We start from the raw sequence: 22849 nt of genomic DNA on the forward strand, positions 1-22849 counted from the left end.
TCAAACACATCTTTGAACGTCGTGCTTGTGTGCAGCAGTGAACTGAGTTTGGATAACTTTGAAAGGGAAGGAGATGCCAATTTTGTTTCTTTCAAGCCGTCTCCCACCACCAGCTGCAGAGTGTGCGGAAAACACTGCAAGCGCTGTTTCTTTGCCATGGCAGCATCTACTGTTAGCTGGTCTTCCAGGGTTAAGTCATGCCAGAGCTCTGGGTCATCTAGATCATCCCCGTCATCATCATCATCTTTTTGTTCGGTGGGGAAGCACACAGTGAAGGCTTTACGCATGTTAGCAGCGTTGTCACTAATAATGTAGTCCAGTTTCTCTTTAATGTTGGATTCATCGCATATTACATCAAACTGGTCACAGATTCTTTCAGCTGTGTGTGAGCCTTTGAAGCGGTTACAGGCCAAGAGATTGGACTTTAGCTGTATCGTCTCCGATTCTTTCTCTATCCAATGCACAGTAATACCAAGGAACCCCCTCATCTTTCGGTCAGACCAAATGTCCACAGTGACTGAAACATGGTGAGTGTTGCTCAGTTGAGTTTTTAATTTTGAACGTCTCTCTGCAGCGAGGTTCTCTGTTTTTGATGTCAATGTTCTGCGACACACTGGGCTGTACTTACGATCAAGTACTGTCAGAAAGTGGCGAAAGCTCTTGTTTTCCACGATATACAGGGGCAAGTTGCAATCAATAATCAAGTCAGACAGTATTGCATTGGTGGTAGCTTTCTGTTGTGGATGACTCATGCTGTAATGCCCAACAGAAGTATAGGAATTGTGAGATTGAAGGCTGTTGCTTTTGTTCATCTGGTATTCGTCAAATCTGTAAGATATATTAAATAGATGTATGTATGTTTGTATATTATATGTGTATGTGTGTATGTGTATGTGTATATTATATGTATGTATATATATTAAATAGATGTAAATAGATATATTAAATAGCATATTAAATAGATGTCAGAAAATCGCTTATAGCCACACATGAATTACTTGTGAAACTACTCGTCATTACTCACATTATTAATATACCAATCTTAACATTGTCTTACTATTAATTTAATTGTGTACAGTGTTAAGACATTTATGGTCATGTTCTGGGTATGGGTCTCTGTAAAGCGTCTAGAGACAACTCTGTTGTATTAGACGCTATATAAATAAAATTGAATTGAAAAAAAAAAATTGAATTGAATGACTGTTTATTGATTTTATAAAGCAAAGATAATGACTACCACTGCTTAGCCAGCTGTGTAGTAATACTGGATGCACTGACTATCAGGCTGAAGCTGAAAACACTCCATCTGGATTGCATACACGGTAAATCCATGCAGTAACGTGAACGTTGTGTTACCTTCGAAGCTGAGAATTTGCAGCGCTGGTTAAAGCCGATTTTGTCAACTTATTTCGGGTGACCATCAAAGTAGGAGTCGGACGCAACAGATTACCGTGTTTGCAATGTAACGTTACCAGTACAGCATCATTAACTACAGCTAGCAAAGTTACTTTACTTAGTGGATAAAGTAACGTTAGCTGAGCATTAGCTCGCCAGCTCTACTTACCGTTCTTTGTGCAACTTCAGATGTCGAACGAAGTTGTAAGTTGTTGCCTCTCCGTCTGTGATTTTTGACCCGCATGTTTTGCACACTGCAATTCGTTTTTTGTTCACCACCTCATAGTATTTGTACCCAAACGAAATTATCTTCGGTATCATTTTGCAAACCGGCGCTTTGTTTACCATTTCTTAGTCATTGGTTGTCCTGCAATTTGATTGGATGCTGTTGCAACGTGGATCTAATTTGATTGGATGCTTTGCCAGCTCGCACACACACAAATGCATACACACGCACACACACACACACACACACACACACAAACACACACACAGAGAGAGCGCGTTCGTTATTAACATACTTTTTAATCTTTGTGTTTTGGTGAAAGTAGCAAGTCTTCTCAAGTCAAAGGGCCCAAGTCCAAGTGAAGTCACGAGTCATTGTTGTTAAAATCCAAGTTGAGTTGCAAGTCTTTTAACATTTTGTCAAGTTGAGTCTAAAGTCATCAAATTCATCGAGTCTAACTCGAGTTCAAGTCATATGACTCAAGTCCACACCTCTGGCGATTACTCTGTTCATAGTGTCGTTGAGCGTGGTTTCAATATCCTTCTGTGTGTTAGCTGTCTGTGTAGTTTATGGTGGGGATACTCCAGCTACCTTAATGTGATTATCACTTACTGAAAATACTAACTTGATTAGTTTAATGTTGCTATTTACATATACATTTCTTAATGCAACTCTTTCCTCGATCTGATTATGTTGGGAGTATTGTGGTCCATGTAAACGTAGTCAGTTGGAGCATCAGCTGAGGTAAGAATGGTTCCTTGGAGTCAGACCACAGCAGCTGTGTGTCGTTAGCCCGTTAAGCTGTGGTTGGTCAGAACTGGTCCCTGGCAACATTTAAAAACTCTCAGCTGTGCTGACTCCTTTACTTCTGACTTCCATTATGAAGACTGCAGGCTTCTTCCTGAGGTTTGGTACAGTCTTGGTTGGAAGCAACTGTTTCCAGCCGGTTCTAGAAGTTTCTGATGTTGTGTTCTTGTTTTTCAGGGTTTCCCTCTGTGTGTTGTTGATTGTGGAGTCATGTGGGATGCATTTGAAGGGTAGGCTATGGTTTGCTGAAGACATGGCATGTGTAGTTGTATCACACTCAGCTTAAATCTTCTGTTTTCTGTCCCCAGGATCAAAATCTCACCAACAGAGTGGTGGTGGCAGCGGTGCTGGTGGCAACTTTGCCTCCTACCAGGGAGCACCCACAGGTCACTCAGCACCAGTACTCTACAGTGCCCCTAGACTGGTATCTGCACCAGTATTTGTCCAAAAACCTAACCCCCCTCAGCTTGTTGGCTACACAACTCCGGTAGGGAGCAGCCTGGACTCGGCTGCACCTGCTGTGGGATACTATGTCGGTACTGGGTCACTTGTGCCCCTTCAGGCAGGCGCTGTCGGTACTGGGTCACTTGTGCCCCTTCAGGCAGGCGCTGTCGGTACTGGGTCTGCTTTGCCCCTTCAGGCAGGAGCTGTTGGTACTGGGTCACTTGTGCCCCTTCAGGCAGGAGCTGTCGGTACTGGGTCACTTGTGCCCCTTCAGCCTGGCTATGTTGTCTCTGGTTCTTCTGTACCATTTCAAGCAGGAGCTGTTGGTTCAGGAACGGCTGGAGCTGGTCAGTCTTGGCTTCCAAATAAGTCTGATGCATGGTACTAGTCTTGTGGTTGGGTACTGTATCCTGACTTGTTTCTCCACAGAAACCGAGTGGTCTGTTCCTCCCCGAAGCTTGACTGACGCAGCAGATGATGCCCAGACCATGGATGCCAGTGACTTTCTCCCATCACCCCCTCTACCACCACCTGAACCGAGCTTCCAGGCAGGAGAAGCTGCCAGTGTTATAAGGGAAGCTGAACTTGGCAACTTCCAGCGGCAGACGGAAGAATTTGGCTATCCAGCTGACCAACTGGGCCAAGGACAGCAGGGATTCACAAGTGTGGTGGTTCCCCAGTTTGGTGTGGGTGGTTTCTCGGCTTCCCCCAATCCAGACTTTGACTTCAAACTCCTGTATGGCCTGTACCCTCCTGGCACCCAGACTACCTTCAGCCAGCACCATGAGAAGGGCAAAGACTACTCACAGGCCGTCCACTACTTGACAGAGCATGCTTCTGATGACCATGGTTCTGTGCAGCAGAAAAAGCTCTTCCAAGCTGCCTCCTAGACTTCTGCAGGAAATGCTTAGGTGTCTCAAGGCTGGCAGAAATATGTCCTCTGCATAAAAGATTCTGATCAGCTTTGGCCAATAAAGATTTTAACTCGTACGTGGCTTTGTGGAATGCTTATTTATAATAAAGGTGATACAATGCTGTTGACTGATGTAAACCAAAATTAACAATGTAAAATGCAGTTGTAGGTTACTCTTCCGAAAGAACAGGAGTCCCGCAACATCAGTCAGTTCAGGAGCATTGCACTCCTAAACGTCGAGGGAAAGGTCTTTTTTGGAGTCATGGCCAAGAGGTTAACATCTTACCTCACAGAGAATTTTTTGATTTGATTTGACATCTTTATTGACAATGGAAAATGTATAAATACATAGGCCACACCATCAAAAGGATAAAAACACAAAGCAGGAGCTTATTTCCATTGCGGTCCTTTAAGATATGTGTGTGTGCGTAAACAATGGTCTGCTGAATGAAAGTGTGGTGTACGTCAGAAAATGTGGTCTGCGTGGGTCGGCCTACCACGCCAGGGAGAGAGATATAAGGCAGGAATTCACATTTAACATACATTACAATACAAAGCAGATAGGAATCCAATTTTAAAACACTATGCACCAGAATATTTTTCAATTAACCTACACCCATCTTCTACCCCTGATAATCCAGCTCCTCACAAAAGTTTTAAAGGAAGCAGAGGAGCTAGTGGATTTCAGATCTTCAGGTAGGCTATTCCAGGCCAAGGCCCCGGTGTACAAAAATGAACTTTGACCCCCGTTTGTCCTGAACTTGGCCGGCACCACATTGGTGGAGCTTCCTCTGGTAGCATGTCCATGAATACTATTGAACCTGGTAAAATAGTTAATTAGATATTTTGGCACCGGCTTGTGTAATATTCTGTGTACCATAGAGAGTTTAATTTGTAGCACTCTTTCCTCCACTCTTAGCCACTTGAGGCTTTCAAAATGAAACTGAGTGAGGTGAGTTCTGGGGTGTAGTTGGAGGACTACCCTGACTAATTTATTTTGTGCTGTCTGTAGGCTATGCTTCAGATGTTTTGAAGTGCTAGAAAACCACGATGTGCAAGCATAATCAAAGAGGCACTGAACCAAGGCCCCTGCCAAGATCTCTAGGGCTGTCCTATCTAAGAAAGATGATGTCCTGGCAAGGAATCTAACTCTCTGGTTTACTTTTGATATAACCCTCTTGGCCATACTCTCTCCTGTCAACTTATTGTCCAGGATACAGCCCAGGTAGGTAACCTCCTTCTTATCCGTCACCTCCGTATCGCCCACCACCACCTTGAGTCCATCAACCCTCGCTAATCTAATGCTTGACCCAAATAGGATGGACTCGGTTTTACCTAGGTGGAGGGATAAACGATTGTCAACCAACCAGGTACTGATCTTACTGAGCTCACAGCTAAGTGTTTTTTCTACTTCTGATTTGAATGACTACATCGACACCAGCTGCCAGAAAGCAGGAGTGCCAGGCTTCCCAGGATGCGTGGAACATTCTTCAATGATTTGGGGGCAGAGAGCCAAGCAGGAGAAGAGGGACCTCCATGTGGTGTGGCTTGACCTCACCAACACTTATGGATCTGTCCCCCACAAGCTCATCCAGTTTGCATTGGAGTTCTTCCACGTACCTGATTCGATCAACAACCTGGTAACCAGCTACTTTAGGGACTTCCAGATGTGTTTCAGCCTCCAAGACTTCACAACAGGATGGCAGCGACTGGAAGTTGGCATTGCAATGGGGTGCGCCATCTCCCCAGTCTTGTTTGTCGCAGCCTTTGAAATCATCCTCCACGGAGCCCGGCAGACCAGAGGAGGAATAAGGCTCCAGACAGGGCAGAAGCTACCACCGCTTCGTAGCTATATGGACAATGTGACTCTGGTGTTGCAGACAGCCCCATGCACAAGAAGGTGCCTGAAAAGGCTAGACGAGCTGGTGACATGGGCAAGGATGAGGATAAAACCTTCCAAATCACGGAGCCTCTGCTTGCGCAAAGGCATCAGGAATGACGGTACCATCTTTGTCGCAGGAGGCGAGCAAATCCCTCTACTGGCCAACCAGTCCATCCGAAGCCTGGGAAGGCAGTACAGTGCCGATCTGTCGGACAAGCACGCAGGCAAGGCTGTACGGAAGCAACTCTCAGAAGGCCTGGCGAGCATTAACAACAGCCAGCTCCCCGGAAAGTACAAATTGTGGTGCTACAACTTCACTTTGTACCCGAGGGTCCTGTGGCCACTGAAGATGTGTGACATTCCGTCCTCCACAGTCAACCGGTTGGATAGGCTCGCCAACTCCTACATCCGGAAGTGGCTGGGTCTTCCGCGTGGCTTCTCCGACACAGGCTTATTTGGGGCGACTTCGCTGCAGCTGCCCATCCAGTCAATCACCCTGGGCTACAAGCAGGAAAAGGCGAGGTTGGTCCTTGAACTAAAAGAATCCTCGGATCCCACTGTGAGGAGTGCACTTGTCCCCACCCGAACAGGTCGGAAGTGGCAAGCAGGCCCAGAGGTAGACAGGGCCATTGGCAGACTCCAACACCAGGAGATAGTCGGCAGGACGCAAGCAGGGAGAGCGGGGCTTGGATGGGGAGAGTCCCCACGCTTGTGGTCCAAGGCCACGAAGAGGGAACGGAGAGCCATGGTTGTGGAGGAAGTGTCAAGGGCAAATCAGGAGCAGTACACCATCAAGGCTGTGTCGCAAGGTCGCCAAGGAAGATGGACCAGGTGGGAAGGCACCATCAAGAGACCCCTTAGCTGGGCTGACCTGTGGAAGATGCCACAAGCCAGACTCAGCTTTCTGCTCAGGGCAACCTACGACACCTTGCCATGCCCCAGAAACCTCCACCAGTGGTTTGGCAAGGAAGAGAGCTGTCCCCTCTGCAGTGCATCCAATGCCAGCCTACAGCATCTACTGTCGGGCTGCAAGGCTGCGCTGGGGCAGGGGCGCTATAGGTGGCGGCACGACCAAGTCCTGTCAAAGCTGGCTGAAGTCCTTGAGAACCGCAGACGGGAGGCCAACAACCATCCCACAAGCAAACAGCTGCCCGTCAGGTTCGTTAGGCCAGGAGAAGGAAGCAGAGTCACCTGCCAACGAGGCCCCCGGAGCGTTATTTCTCAGGCAAAGGACTGGAGCATGAGGGCTGATATCGGCAAACAGCTACAGTTCCCCCGCGAGATCTCCATCACATCGCTCCGGCCAGACATCGTCCTATGGTCTGCTGCGACCAAGTCTGTTGAGCTCGTAGAGCTCACCATCCCCTGGGAGGAGGGAGTCCCAGCTGCCTACGAGCGGAAAGCAGCCAAATATGCTGACTTGGCTGCCGAGTGCAGGGAGGCAGGCTGGTCCACTGCTATCTACCCGGTGGAGGTAGGCTGTCGGGGCTTCGTCGGTACGTCAACGACGAGGCTGCTACGGGAGTTAGGAACAACGGGAGCTGAGCTCCGAAGGGAAACCAAGGCCCTCGCTGAGGAAGCAGAGAAAGGAAGTTTCTGGCTGTGGCTGAGGAGAAGGGACAAGATTTGGGGGTCTAAGCAATAGCGTGGGTAAGCTGCAGGGGGTGGCAGAGAGACGTCCCTGCTACCGCTCCGCCACCAGGAGGTGTTCCGGGGTTAAAGCGAGTGAAACTCCGATGAGCGGTGGTCCCCGGCTGATGACCCTGCAGCTGAACTAGGGCGCTGTAGGAGGCGCGTCAGGCACGTTTGCCCAGCAGGATTAACACCTACCTGTACAATCAATTCCTCCCCACATCAATGCGTGTCCTGAAAGTCTGACATTACAAGCCATATCCTGAGGTTGGTAGCATTGCTGTGCAGTCTAAGCATGGATGCTGCTTAGACCTTCACTTGCAGAAGGTTAGCGGGGCCTCCACATGGCCATGGTTCCTGGGGAAAGTGCTGTAGACCAATATGGGACTGCTTAGAAATGCCCACATTGCGGCTTTTAAAAGGTGGGATTGTGGGACATGACTAAGCAAGAATCCCCCCAGTTGCAAAGCTCACCTTTTGAAACTTGCACAGGTTTAGTCAAACAGGGAGCGGCTGATGGCTCTAAGCCTGCAGGCAGATAGCTGCACGCCAAGAGTTTCACCAATACAGCAAACATTGCCACAGTACATGGTATATTACCACACTGGAGCATCACAAGTGAGCAGGCAATGGCTCAAATTTTCATGACGGGGGCTTCTCCACAAGGCTATGCTACATTTCAAACAATTTTGCTGGTTTTTGGAAAACTGATTTAAAACCATAATTTGCTTGACTGAAAGGCCTTATCAGGGCAGGAATGAAAAAAAGGCACGGAAAAACTTGAGATTTCTGGTCTCCTGGATTGTGGATTATCTCGCCAAGAGACCAGGTTTTTGAGGCTCAACGGCTGCACATCAGACACCATGGCAAATTAACTCTCTAATAACTGAATCAGAACTCCCTTTGTGGTACAACAGCAGGGTGGACCAGACTTCCCTCTGCCACTTCTTCCAGCTCATTTGGGGGGATCCCAGGGTATTTCCACACCAGCCGAGAGACACTCCCTTTAGCGTGTCTTGGGTTCTCCTCCCAGTGGGACATGCCCAGAAAACCTCATCAGGGAGGTGCCCAGGATGCATCCTCACCAGATGGCCGATCCCCCTCATCTGGCCCCTCTTGTTGAAGAGGAGCAGTGGCTCTACTCTTAGTGTCTGTAGGATGGCCAAGCCTCTCATCCTATCTCTAAGGGAGTGCCCAGACACTCTATGGAAGAAACTAATTTCTGCCGCCGATATCCGCGATATCCACTTGTTCTTTCTGTCATTATCCATATCATCTGGAGTCACGGGTAGCTAGGTAGACGTATTCTTCTGTCTGCTGCTGGTAGTTGCCATGTTCAGCTTCCTTCTTACACCTGAGATATCTCCTACCTGGAGTACAGGTCCAGTCGGTGGTAGAGAGGGTGAACGGAGAAGGTCACTGGCATCCCTGAAGGGGTACAACTGACCCAGAATCCCTATTGACAGCTCCTGAAAAGCCATGGTAGACCAAGAACAAACATGAGGACGACCTTAATTCGGTTACAGGCAATAATCAGATTGCTGCTGTCCATCTAATTATAGTTTATGGTGGGGGTACTCCACCTATCTTAATATAATTATCGCTTACTGAAAATACTAACTTGATTAGTTTAAAGTTGCTATTTGCATATACATTTCTTAATGCAACTCTTTCCTCCATCTGGTTATGTTGGGAGTATTGTGGTCCATGTAAACGTAGTCAGTTGGAGCATCAGCTGAGGTAAGAATGGTTCCTTGGAGTCAGACCACAGCAGCTGTGTGTCGTTAGCCCGTTAAGCTGTGGTTGGTCAGAACTGTTCCCTGGCAACATTTAAAAACTCTCAGCTGTGCTGACTCCTTTACTTCTGACTTTCATTATGAAGACTGCAGGCTTCTTCCTGAGGTTTGGTACAGTCTTGGTTGGCAGCAACTGTTTCCAGCTGGTTCTAGAAGTTTCTGATGTTGTGTTCTTGTTTTTCAGGGTTTCCCTCTGTGTGTTGTTGATTGTGGAGTCATGTGGAATGCATTTGAAGGGTAGGCTATGGTTTGCTGAAGACATGACATGTGTAGTTGTATCACACTTGGCTTAAATCTTCTGTTTTCTGTCCTCAGGATCAAAATCTCACCAACAGAGTGGTGGTGGCGGCAGCGGGGCTGGTGGCAACTTTGTCTCCTACCAGGGAGCACCCACAGGTCATTCAGCACCAGTACTCTACAGTGCGCCTAAACTGGTATCGGCACCGGTACTTGTGCAAAACCCTTACCCCCGTCAGTTTGTTGGCTACACAACTCCAGTAGGGAGCAGCCTGGAATCAGCTGCACCTGCTGTGGGATACTATGTTGGTACTGGGTCTGCTGTGCCCCTTCAGGCAGGAGCTGTCGGTACTGGGTCACTTGTGCCCCTTCAGGCAGGAGCTGTCGGTACTGGGTCACTTGTGCCCCTTCAGGCAGGAGCTGTCGGTACTGGGTCACTTGTGCCCCTTCAGGCAGGAGCTGTCGGTACTGGGTCACTTGTGCCCCTTCAGGCAGGAGCTGTCGGTACTGGGTCACTTGTGCCCCTTCAGGCAGGAGCTGTCGGTACTGGGTCTGCTGTTCCCCTTCAGCCTGGCTATGTTGTCTCTGGTTCTTCTGTACCCTTTCAGGCTGGCTATGTTGTCTCTGGTTCTTCTGTACCCTTTCAATCAGGATCAGTTGGTTCAGGGCTGACTGGAGCAGGTCAGTCTTGTCTACCAAATAAGTCTGATGCATGGTACTAGTCTTGTGGTTGGGTACTGTATCCTGACTCTTTTTCCACAGAAACCGAGTGGGCTGTTCCTCCCCAAAGCTTGACTGAAGCAGCAGATGATGCCCAGACCATGGATGCCAGTGACTTTCTCCCATCACCCCCTCTACCACCACCTGAACCGAGCTTCCAGGCAGGAGAAACTGCCAGTGTTATGAGGGAAGCTGAACTTGGCAACTTCCAGCGGCAGACGGAAGAATTTGGCTATCCAGCTGACCAACTGGGCCAAGGACAGCAGGGATTCACAAGTGTGGTGGTTCCCCAGTTTGGTGTGGGTGGTTTCTCGGCTTCCCCCAATCCAGACTTTGACTTCAAACTCCTGTATGGCCTGTACCCTCCTGGCACCCAGACTACCTTCAGCCAGCACCATGAGAAGGGCAAAGACTACTCACAGGCCGTCCATTACTTGACAGAGCATGCTTCTGACGACCATGGTTCTGTGCAGCAGAAAAAGGTCTTCCAAGCTGCCTCCTAGACTTCTGCAGGAAATGCTTAGGTGTCTCAAGGCTGTAAGAAATATGTCCTCTGCATAAAAGATTCTGATCACCTTTGGCCAATAAAGATTACTCCCCACATCAATGTGTGTCCTAAAGGTCTGGCATTACAAGCCATATCCTGATGTTGGTAGCATTGCTGTGCAGTCTAAGCATGGATGCTGCTTAGACCTTCACTTGCAGAAGGTTGGTGGTTGCCAGAGCCTCCACATGGCCATGGTTCCTGGGGAAAGTGCTGTAGACCGATATGGGACTGCTTAGAATTATGACCACATTGCAGATAAAATGTATTTTAAAAGGTGGTTGGTTTTGGGACGGGACTAAAAGAATCCTCCTAGTTGCAAAGCTCACCTTTTGAAACTTGCACAGGTTTAGTCAAACGGGGAGTGGCTGATGGCTGTAAGCCTGCAGGCAGATAGCTGCACGCCAAGAGTTTCACCAATACAGCAAACATTGCCACAGTACATGGCATACTACCACACTGGAGCATCACAAGTCTGAGCAGGCAATGGTTCAAATGTTCATGACAGGGGCTTCTCCACAAGGCTATGCAACATTTTAAACAATTTTGCTGGTTTTTGGAAAACGGATTTAAAGCTACAAAATTTGCTCGACTGAAAGACCTTATCGGGGCAGGAATGGGGGGAAAAGGCATGGAAAAACTTGATTTCTGGTCTCCTGGATTGTGGATTATCTCGCCGAGAGACCAGGTTTTTGAGGCTCAACGGCTGCACATCAGACACCATGTTCCGCAGCGCAGTGGAAAAAAAACTCCACCAGGACCTGCTTGCTGAGCGTAACCATCCATGGCTGCTGTTGGTGGCAAGTCTGTGGAAGGAGATGAAAACCCCCCAAAAGTAGGTTATATAAATTATATTTTTATATGCTTATTGTATGTTTTTATATGATTAAATATGGCTTGTTACTCTTTCACCTTTGAAGCTTTGTCTCATTCCTTGTTAAATTATTGCTCAGAAAAAACAAGATACGCAGATTGAGAGCACTGTTTTAATTTATTTTGTAAACAATTACACTTGATTCTTTTTTTTTTGGCAGTTTGATTATCCAGTTAAATTGTTAGATTGTTAAATATATGACTGGAACAGATAACGTCACATTGAAAAAACTTCAGGGAATACCTTTATTTCTAAAGAAATAACTGAAGTAGCCAAAACACAAAGGACATTTAGGAAGGCGATAAACCCAAACGACCAGAATGACTTAAGTCCAGGCTGCTCCCTGTCACCTGTGGCGTCCCACAGGGGTCGGTCCTCGGCCCAATCCTTTTTATTACCTACCTGCTCCCACTTGGTCGTGTCATCAGCAGACATGGGATATCCTTCCATAGTTATGCTGATGACACGCAACTCTACATAAGAACTGCCCCCACTCCCTCTGCAGCCCTGTCATCTCTCACCATCTGTCTTTAGGAGATAAAGGCATGGATGAGTAACAACTTCCTTCAGTTGAACAGTAACAAAACTGAGGCGCCCTTTCTTAGCACCACATCAAATCCAGACTTCATCCATATCCCAACTCACCTTCAACGGCCTGGTCATCCCTCTATCCAACTCAGTCACAAATATGCGGGTTCGATTTGACCCCCACCTCACTTTCAACAACCACATACAACAACTATGAAAAACGTCATTCTACCACCTCCGGAACATCTCCAAACTCCGGCCCCATCTAACCCTACCAGATGCAGAGAAACTGGTACATGCCTTTATCTCCTCAAGGCTGGACAACTGCAACAGACTCTTTTTCGGGATCCCTGGCAAGAACATCCAGAGGCTGCAATATGTTCAGAACAGCTGCTGCCAGGGTCCTGATGAGAGTCCGGAAATATGAACACATCACTCCCATTCTTCACACGCTGCACTGGCTCCCTGTCTCCTCCCGCATCAACTACAAAATCCTGCTACTCACCCACAAATGCATCAATGGACACACACCACCATATCTAGTGGTTCATTAATACTAATATATCTGCACTTGTTTTACCTTTGACAACATATCGGTGTCTCACCTTTCCCTGTTCTTCATCCTTTCTTTTCTATCTCACTCCTCTTCTTGCTCTAGCCACCTGTTTTTCAGCAGGTAGGTCTTCTCTCTGAAAGAGGGGTTGTTCCTTGCCAGTGTTTATTTGACAGTTGTTTGGGGGTCATGCGATTGGTCTCTGGAAAGCACCTAGCTTGTATTGTATTTATGCTTTACTATATAAACAAAATGTAGCTTACAGGAAATGCTACTGAGCATCTTAAGTTATTCAAAGCAAAGATAACAGCTGGCCATGCTGGGATACCACCACTGCATAGTAACTCCAAGGAACACCTCAAAGCACAGGAGAAGCAAGCCCGACGAGGATGGGATTTGAACCCATGCGTGCAGAGCACAATGGATTAGCAATCCATCGCCTTAACCACTCGGCCACCTCGTCTAGTGGTCTTTAATCTACTACCTAATCAATTACTGCTAATTTAATTAGTGCCTACTCAACCCGTGATTATTCAACCAATCTTTATCAAATAGCCCTCATTCATCTCACCCTTATTTAACTCGTCCTTGCTCATCTAAAACTCATTCAACAAGTCCATACTCAACTAGCCCTCATTCAACTCTTCTTTATTCAATTAGTCCTAACTCAACTAGTCCCAATTCAACGATTACTTGTTTAACTAGCCATTATTCAACTAGTCCTCGTTAAACTAGTCATCGATGATGCAGTTCAACTAGACATCAATGTGTGCTGTCTACACCTGTTTATATAGTGGTCTCTGTAGTCCAACAACTAACCAGGTAACAGTCATATTTACATAGAACTGTTAGTTCTCCTGTTAATGGTTCATTAATACTAATATATCTGCACTTGTTTTACCTTTGACAACATATCGGTGTTTCAACTTTCCCCTTTCTTCATCCTCTCTTTTCTATCTCACTCTTCTTTCTCTAGCCACCTGTTTTTCAGCAGGTAGGTCTTCTCTCTGAAAGGGGGGTTGTTCCTTGCCAGTGTTTATTTGACAGTTGTTTGGGGGTCATGCGATTGGTCTCAGGAAAGCACCTAGCTTGTATTGTATTGATGCTTTACTATATAAAGTCAAATAGCCCTCATTTTACTTATTTAACTCGTCCTTGCTCAACTAGCCCTCATTCAACTCTTCTTTATTCAATTAGTCCTTACTCAACTAGTCCCAATTTAACGATTACTTATTTAACTGGCCATTATTCAACTAGTCCTCATTAAACATCAATGATGCAGTTCAACTATACATCAATGTGTGCTGTCTACACCTGTTTATCAAAGTAGGAGTCGGGGAGTGAACGCAGTGGATGCAACAGATTACCGTGTTTGCAATGTAACATTACCAGTACAGCATCATTAACTACAGCTAGAAAAGTTACTTTACTTAGCAGATAAAGTGACGTTAGCTGAGCATTAGCTCGCCAGCTCTACTTACCCTTCTTTGTGCAACTTCAGATGTCGAACGAAGTTGGAAGTTGTTTCCTCTCCGTCTGTGATCTATCTTTGGTTACCATTTCTTCGTCATTGGTTGTCCTGCAATTTGATTGGATGCTGTCGCAACGTGGATCTAATTTGATTGGATGCTTTGCCAGCTCGCACACACACAAATGCATACACACGCACACACGCACACGCACACACACACACACACACACACACACACACACACACACACACACACACACACACACACACACACACACAGAGCGTGTTCGTTATTAACATACTTTTTAATCTTTGTGTTTTGGTGAAAGTAGCAAGTCTCCTCAAGTTCAAGTCGAGTTGCAAGTCTTTTAACATTTTGTCAAGTCGAGTCTAAAGTCATCAAATTCATGACTTGAGTCTAGCTCGAGTCCACACCTCTGGCGATTACTCTGTTCATGGTGTCGTTGAGCGTGGTTTCAATCTCCTGTGTGTTAGCCGTCTCGGCCTGTGGGGAGCAGAGCTGTGTCAACTCACCGGTCAGTTCTTCTCTTAAAGCTTGTATGTCCGCGGTTGTCTACGCGTGGAGAGACTCAATGTCATTTTTAACTCCTTGAGACGATGCCATGATTTCAGCCTTTATCTGTGTCAGCACCGCTTCTCTGGAAGTTTGAAGTTCCTCTCGGAGCATCTGCAGGGAGAGAGCGGCCTCGGAGACAGGTGTCTTGCCTTGTGGGGTCGCTGCTGCTCTGTCGGCCATGTTGAGGCTGCCTCGTGTGAACGGAGTTATATATTGCTGTAACTGTGTCCCTTGTTGTTTCCCTTTTCGTGCGGGCATATCAAAGTTCTGTTACCAATAGGGAGCGGAGACCGGACCAGGATGAGCGGTTTTTAATGGATAATTATCCTCATTATCATATTCAATTGTATGTATTTGAGGGAGGATTGAGCGGAATGTTGTGCTCCCGCATGTGCACTCAAATCCACGTTTATTGTGATGTTCAAAGAAACGTGCATTGATTTGGGCGTACGCACAGTTTTGAAAAACGCAAGAATTACACGCACATTGAAATCCACGCACTCTTTGTACATGAGGCCCCTGGTCCAGTTGGTGGTAGAGAGGGTGAAGGGAGAAGGTCACTGGCATCTGACCCAGAATCACTATTGACAGCTCCTGAAAAGCCATGGTAGACCCAGAACAAACATGAGGACAACGTTAATTTGGTTACAGGCAATAATCTGATTGCTGTTGTCCATCTAAATATAGTTTATGGTCGGGATACTCCACCTACCTTAATGTGATTATCACTTACTGAAAAAACTAACTTGATTAGTTTAATGTTGCTATTTACATATACATTTCTTAATGCAACTCTTTTCTCCATCTGGTTATGTTGGGAGTATTGTGGTCCATGTAAACGTAGTCAGTTGGAGCATCAGCTGAGGTAAGAATGGTTCCTTGGAGTCAGACCACAGCAGCTGTGTGTCGTTAGCCCGTTAAGCTGTGGTTGGTCAGAACTGGTCCCTGGCAACATTTAAAAACTCTCAGCTGTGCTGACTCCTTTACTTCTGACTTTCATTATGAAGACTGCAGGCTTCTTCCTGAGGTTTGCTACAGTCTTGGTTGGAAGCAACTGTTTCCAGCCGGTTCTAGAAGTTTCTGATGTTGTGTTCTTGTTTTTCAGGGTTTCCCTCTGTGTGTTGTTGATTGTGGAGTCATGTGGGATGCATTTGAAGGGTAGGCTATGGTTTGCTGAAGACATGGCATGTGTAGTTGTACCACACTCAGCTTAAATCTTCTGTTTTCTGTCCCCAGGATCAAAATCTCACCAACAGAGTGGTGGTGGCAGCGGTGCTGGTGGCAACTTTGCCTCCTACCAGGGAGCACCCACAGGTCACTCAGCACCAGTACTCTACAGTGCCCCTAGACTGGTATCTGCACCAGTATTTGTCCAAAACCCTAACCCCCCTCAGCTTGTTGGCTACACAACTCCAGTAGGGAGCAGCCTGGACTCGGCTGCACCTGCTGTGGGATACTATGTCGGTACTGGGTCTGCTGTGCCCCTTCAGGCAGGAGCTGTCGGTACTGGGTCACTTGTGCCCCTTCAGGCAGGAGCTGTCGGTACTGGGTCTGCTGTTCCCCTTCAGCCTGGCTATGTTGTCTCTGGTTCTTCTGTACCCTTTCAATCAGGATCTGTTGGTTCAGGGCTGACTGGAGCAGGTCAGTCTTGTCTACCAAATAAGTCTGATGCATGGTACTAGTCTTGTGGTTGGGTACTGTATCCTGACTCTTTTCTCCACAGAAACCGAGTGGGCTGTTCCTCCCCAAAGCTTGACTGAAGCAGCAGATGATGCCCAGACCATGGATGCCAGTGACTTTCTCCCATCACCCCCTCTACCACCACCTGAACCTAGATTCCAGGCAGGAGAAGCTGCCAGTGTTATGAGGGAAGCTGAACTTGGCAACTTCCAGCGGCAGACGGAAGAATTTGGATATCCAGCTGACCAACTGGGCCAAGGACAGCAGGGATTCACAAGTGTGGTGGTTCCCCAGTTTGGTGTGGGTGGTTTCTCGGCTTCCCCCAATCCAGACTTTGACTTCAAACTCCTGTATGGCCTGTACCCTCCTGGCACCCAGACTACCTTCAGCCAGCACCATGAGAAGGGCAAAGACTACTCACAGGCCGTCCACTACTTGACAGAGCATGCTTCTGACGACCATGGTTCTGTGCAGCAGAAAAAGGTCTTCCAAGCTGCCTCCTAGACTTCTGCAGGAAATGCTTAGGTGTCTCAAGGCTGTAAGAAATGTCCTCTGCATAAAAGATTCTGATCACCTTTGGCCAATAAAGATTACTCCCCACATCAATCTGTGTCCTGAAGGTCTGGCATTACAAGCCATATCCTGATGTTGGTAGCATTGCTGTGCAGTCTAAGCATGGATGCTGCTTAGACCTTCACTTGCAGAAGGTTGGTGGTTGCCAGAGCCTCCACATGGCCATGGTTCCTGGGGAAAGTGCTGTAGACCAATATGGGACTGCTTAGAATTATGACCACATTGCAGATAAAATGTATTTTAAAAGGTGGTTGGTTTTGGGACGGGACTAAAAGAATCCTCCTAGTTGCAAAGCTCACCTTTTGAAACTTGCACAGGTTTAGTCAAACGGGGAGTGGCTGATGGCTGTAAGCCTGCACGCCAAGAGTTTCACCAATACAGCAAACTTTGCCACAGTACATGGCATACTACCACACTGGAGCATCACAAGTCTGAGCAGGCAATGGTTCAAATGTTCATGACAGGGGCTTCTCCACAAGGCTATGCAACATTTTAAACAATTTTGCTGGTTTTTGGGAAACGGATTTAAAGCTACAAAAGTTGCTCGACTGAAAGACCTTATCGGGGCAGGAATGGGGGAAAAAAGGCATGGAAAAACTTGATTTCTGGTCGCCTGGATTGTGGATTATTACCCACAAATGCATCAATGGACACGCACCACCATATCTAGAAGACCTCATCACTCCACAAACCTCCACCCGTTCCCTCAGATCTACAGGCAGCTGCTCCTCCGAGTCCCAAAAACCAGACTCCGCACCATGGGAGACCGAGCCTTCTGCTCACCAGCACCAGCCTGTAGCCCTCATTCAACTCGTCTTTATTCAATTAGTCCTCTCTCAACTAGTCCCAATTCAACGATCACTTATTCAACTAGCCATTATTCAACTAGTCATTAAACTAGTCATCGATGATGCAGTTCAACTAGACATCAATGTGTGCTGTCTACACCTGTTTATATAGTGGTCTCTGTAGTCCAACAACTAACCAGGTAACAGTCATATTTACATAGAACTGTTAGTTCTCCTGTTAATGGTTCATTAATACTAATATATCTGCACTTGTTTTACCTTTGACAACATATCGGTGTCTCACCTTTCCCTGTTCTTCATCCTTTCTTTTCTATCTCACTCCTCTTCTTGCTCTAGCCACCTGTTTTTCAGCAGGCAGGTCTTCTCTCTGAAAGAGGGGTTGTTCCTTGCCAGTGTTTATTTGACAGTTGTTTGGGAGTCATGCGATTGGTCTCAGGAAAGCTTGTATTGTATTTATGCTTTACTATATAAACAAAATGTAGCTTACAGGAAATGCTACTGAGCATCTTAAGTTATTCAAAGCAAAGATAACAGCTGGCCATGCTGGGAAACCCCCACTGCATAGTAACTCCAAGGAACACCTCAAAGCACAGGAGAAGCAAGCCCGACGAGGATGGGATTTGAACCCATGCGTGCAGAGCACAATGGATTAGCAATCCATCGCCTTAACCACTCGGCCACCTCGTCTAGTGCTCGTTAATCTAGTACCTAATCAATTACTGCTAATTCAATTAGTGCCTACTCAACTCGTCATCATTCAACTACTCCTTATCAAATAGCCCTCATTCATCTCACCCTTATTTAACTCGTCCTTGCTGATCTAAAACTCATTCAACAAGTCCATACTCAACTAGCCCTCATTCAACTCTTCTTTATTCAATTAGTCCTTAATACACTAGTCCCAAATCAACGATTACTTGTTTAACTAGCTATTGTTCAACTAGTCCTCATTAAACTAGTCATCGATGATGCAGTTCAACTAGACATAAATGTGTGCTGTCTACACCTGTTTATATATTGGTCTCTGTAGTCCAACAACTAACAGTCATATTTACATAGAACTGTTAGTTCTCCTGTTAATGGTTCATTAATACTAATATATCTACACTTGTTTTACCTTTGACAACATATCGGTGTCTCACCTTTCCCTGTTCTTCATCCTTTCTTTTCTATCTCACTCCTCTTCTTGCTCTAGCCACCTGTTTTTCAGCAGGTAGGTCTTCTCTCTGAGAGGGGGGTTGTTCCTTGCCAGTGTTTATTTGACAGTTGTTTGGGAGTCATGCGATTGGTCTCTGGAAAGCACCTAGCTTGTATTGTATTCATGCTTTACTATATAAACAAAATGTAGCTTACAGGTAATGCTACTGAGCATCTTAAGTTATTCGAAACAAAGATATCAGCCAGCCATGCTGGGAAACCACCACCGCATAGTAACTCCAAGGAACACCTCAAAGCACAGGAGAAGCAAGCCCGACGAGGATGGGATTTGAACCCATGCGTGCAGAGCACAATGGATTAGCAATCCATGGCCTTAACCACTCGGCCACCTCGTCTAGTGCTCGTTAATCTAGTCCCTAATCAATTACTGCTAATTCAATTAGTGCCTACTCAATCCGTGATCATTCAACCAATCTTTATCAAATAGCCCTCATTCATCTAACCCTTATTTAACTCGTCCTTGCTCATCTAAAACTCATTAAACAAGTCCATACTCAACTAGCCCTCATTCAACTCTTCTTTATTCAATTAGTCCTTACTCAACTAGTCCCAATTCAACGATTACTTATTTAACTAGCCATTATTCAACTAGTCCTCATCAAACTAGTCATCGATGATGCGGTTCAACTAGACATCAATGTGTGCTGTCTACACCTGTTTATATAGTGGTCTCTGTAGTCCAACAACTAACCAGGTAACAGTCATATTTACATAGAACTGTTAGTTCTCCTGTTAATGGTTCATTAATACTAATATATCTGCACTTGTTTTACCTTTGACAACATATCGGTGTCTCACCTTTCCCTGTTCTTCATCCTTTCTTTTCTATCTCACTCCTCTTCTTGCTCTAGCCACCCGTTTTTCAGCAGGTAGGTCTTATCTCTGAAAGGGGGGTTGTTCCTTGCCATTGTTTATTTGACAGTTGATTGGGGGTCATGCGATTGCTCTCTGGAAAGCACCTAGCTTGTATTGTATTGATGCTTTACTATATAAACAAAATGTAGCTTACAGGTAATGCTAGTTAGCATCTTTAGTTATTTCAAACAAAGACAGCATCCAGCCATGTTGGGGTACCACCACCACATAGTAAATCCAAGGAACACCTCAAAGCACAGAAGAAGCAAGCACGACGAGGATGGGAATTTGAACCCATGTGTGCAGAGCACAATGGATTAGCAATCCATCGCCTTAACCACTCGGCCACCTCGTCTAGTGCTCGTTAATCTAGTACCTAATCAATTACTGCTAATTCAATTAGTGCCTACTCAACTCGTCATCATTCAACTACTCCTTATCAAATAGCCCTCATTCATCTCACCCTTATTTAACTCGTCCTTGCTGATCTAAAACTCATTCAACAAGTCCATACTCAACTAGCCCTCATTCAACTCTTCTTTATTCAATTAGTCCTTAATACACTAGTCCCAAATCAACGATTACTTGTTTAACTAGCTATTGTTCAACTAGTCCTCATTAAACTAGTCATCGATGATGCAGTTCAACTAGACATCAATGTGTGCTGTCTACACCTGTTTATATATTGGTCTCTGTAGTCCAACAACTAACAGTCATATTTACATAGAACTGTTAGTTCTCCTGTTAATGGTTCATTAATACTAATATATCTGCACTTGTTTTACCTTTGACAACATATCGGTGTCTCAACTTTCCCTGTTCTTCATCCTTTCTTTTCTATCTCACTCCTCTTCTTGCTCTAGCCACCTGTTTTTCAGCAGGTAGATCTTTTAATTCAATTCAATTCAATTCAATTCAATTCAATTTTATTTATATAGCGTCTAATACAACAGAGTTGTCTCTAGACGCTTTCCAGAGACCCATACCCAGAACATGACCCCCGAGCAGTTATTACATAAACAATGACAGGTAAAAACTCCCCTAGTGGGAGAAAAACCTTAAGCCAAACAGTGGCAAGGAAAAACCTTGAGCAGCACCAGGCTCATAAGGGGGGACCCTCCTGCCGAGGGCCAGACTGGTGGGTCAGTTTTATCTGAAAGGGGGGTTGTTCCTTGCCAGTGTTTATTTGACAGTTGTTTGGGAGTCATGCGATTGGTCTCTGGAAAGCACCTAGCTTGTATTGTATTGATGCTTTACTATATAAACAAAATGTAGCTTACAGGTAATGCTACTGAGCATCTTAAGTTATCCGAAGCAAAGATATCAGCCAGCCATGCTGGGAAACCACCACCGCATAGTAACTCCAAGGAACACCTGAAAGCACAGGAGAAGCAAGCCCGACAAGGATGGGATTTGAACCCATGCGTGCAGAGCACAATGGATTAGCAATCCATGGCCTTAACCACTCGGCCACCTCATCTAGTGCTCGTTAATCTAGTCCCTAATCAATTACTGCTAATTCAATTAGTGCCTACTCAATCCGTGATCATTCAACCAATCTTTATCAAATAGCCCTCATTCATCTAACCCTTATTTAACTCGTCCTTGCTCATCTAAAACTCATTCAACAAGTCCATACTCAACTAGCCCTCATTCAACTCTTCTTTATTCAATTAGTCCTTACTCAACTAGTCCCAATTCAACGATTACTTATTTAACTAGCCATTATTCAACTAGTCCTCATCAAACTAGTCATCGATGATGCGGTTCAACTAGACATCAATGTGTGCTGTCTACACCTGTTTATATAGTGGTCTCTGTAGTCCAACAACTAACCAGGTAACAGTCATATTTACATAGAACGAAAGTTACGCCTGTAACTACGGTTCTATGAGTCCCGGATGACCGCCAGGCGGTGCTGTAAGCACTGGATATCTCCCCTCGCGCATGCGCATGTCGAGTACAATACCAACAATGTCACGTCACCCGTGACCCCTGCATGACCCCCGGAAGGGTATATCTTCCGCCGTCAGCATGGGATCTACTCCTAGAATCTTCTCGCGAGAGCACGAGGATTCGGAGTGACCGGCAGGCCTGGCGGTCATCCGGGACTCATAGAACCGTAGTTACAGGCGTAACTTTCGTTCTATTTCGTCCCTACTGACCGCCAGGCGGTGCTGTAAGCACTGGATGACGAATACCAACAATGTCACATAGAATCCCGGTCACATACCTCACTGACCAGGGGCAGAAGGACCCGGGAGTAGAACCACGCCCAATGGTTGGGGAGTGGCGACATTGATCCGGTAAAATCTGGAGAACGTGTCTGGCGACGTCCATGAAGTCGCGGTGCAGATGTCCTCCAGAGGCACCCCCTGCAGGGCAGCCAAGAAGCTGCAACGCTTCTGGCCGAGTGGCACCTCACCCCCACTGGTAAGGGGCGGCCACTGGCCCTGTGGGCGCGCTCGACGGTGTCCACCACCCAGTGGGACGGCGCTGTCCAGAAACAGCACGCCCCCTGTTGGGGCCACCATGGCAGAGAACAAGCTGCTCCGACCGTCGCACAGGCGCGGTAGCATAAGCAGCAAGGGTCCGTACGGGGCACAAAGGGCTCGGCCCACTCTCTGCAGGACCTAGGGCAGGAACGCCACGTTCGGCCACAACATAGCCCCTGAGCTGACTGACAGGGCATGTAACTCATCGACTCGCCGATGTCATGGCGAGGAGAAAAGCTATCTCCATAGAGAGCCACTTCAGGCCCACCCGGGCCAAGGGCCCAAAAGGGTGGAGAAGAGAGGGCACCTAGCACCATGGGCAGGTCCCACACTGCTCGGGGGTTTATATTCATGTATATGTTCTGGTTCTCTGGAAAGCGTCTAGAGACAACATCTGTTGTATTAGACGCTATATAAATAAAATCGAATGGAACCAAAAACTGGGGCCTTTGGGCTCCTCCGGGGGGGGGGGGGGGGCGTAGCCTCAGAGCCCCCCTGAGAAAGAGAAACCAGCCGGTGGCACTCTCAACCAGGGCATGTTGCGATGAAATGACCGCCACATACACCCTTAAAGTGGACTGAGCACGGCCACCATCCAGGAGGGACCGAAAGGAACCCCA

The 22849-nt window shown here is 46.5% G+C and overlaps 5 non-coding genes across 5 annotated transcripts; all 5 read right to left on the bottom strand.

Moving 5' to 3' along the window:
* Nucleotides 1–12932: 12932 nt before the first annotated feature.
* Nucleotides 12933–13014, bottom strand: trnas-gcu (transfer RNA serine (anticodon GCU)). The gene has a single exon. It is a non-coding gene; the product is annotated as a tRNA-Ser (tRNA).
* Nucleotides 13015–18266: 5252 nt separating this feature from the next.
* trnas-gcu (transfer RNA serine (anticodon GCU)) lies at nucleotides 18267–18348 on the bottom strand. The gene has a single exon. It is a non-coding gene; the product is annotated as a tRNA-Ser (tRNA).
* A 784-nt stretch (nucleotides 18349–19132) lies between these two features.
* Nucleotides 19133–19214, bottom strand: trnas-gcu (transfer RNA serine (anticodon GCU)). Its single transcript has one exon. It is a non-coding gene; the product is annotated as a tRNA-Ser (tRNA).
* Nucleotides 19215–20006: 792 nt separating this feature from the next.
* On the bottom strand, nucleotides 20007–20089 carry trnas-gcu (transfer RNA serine (anticodon GCU)). The gene has a single exon. It is a non-coding gene; the product is annotated as a tRNA-Ser (tRNA).
* A 1043-nt stretch (nucleotides 20090–21132) lies between these two features.
* On the bottom strand, nucleotides 21133–21214 carry trnas-gcu (transfer RNA serine (anticodon GCU)). The gene has a single exon. It is a non-coding gene; the product is annotated as a tRNA-Ser (tRNA).
* Nucleotides 21215–22849: the final 1635 nt, after the last annotated feature.

The sequence above is a fragment of the Cololabis saira genome, chromosome 23 (assembly GCF_033807715.1).
Source record: "Cololabis saira isolate AMF1-May2022 chromosome 23, fColSai1.1, whole genome shotgun sequence".
Taxonomy (NCBI): Eukaryota; Metazoa; Chordata; class Actinopteri; order Beloniformes; family Belonidae; genus Cololabis; species Cololabis saira.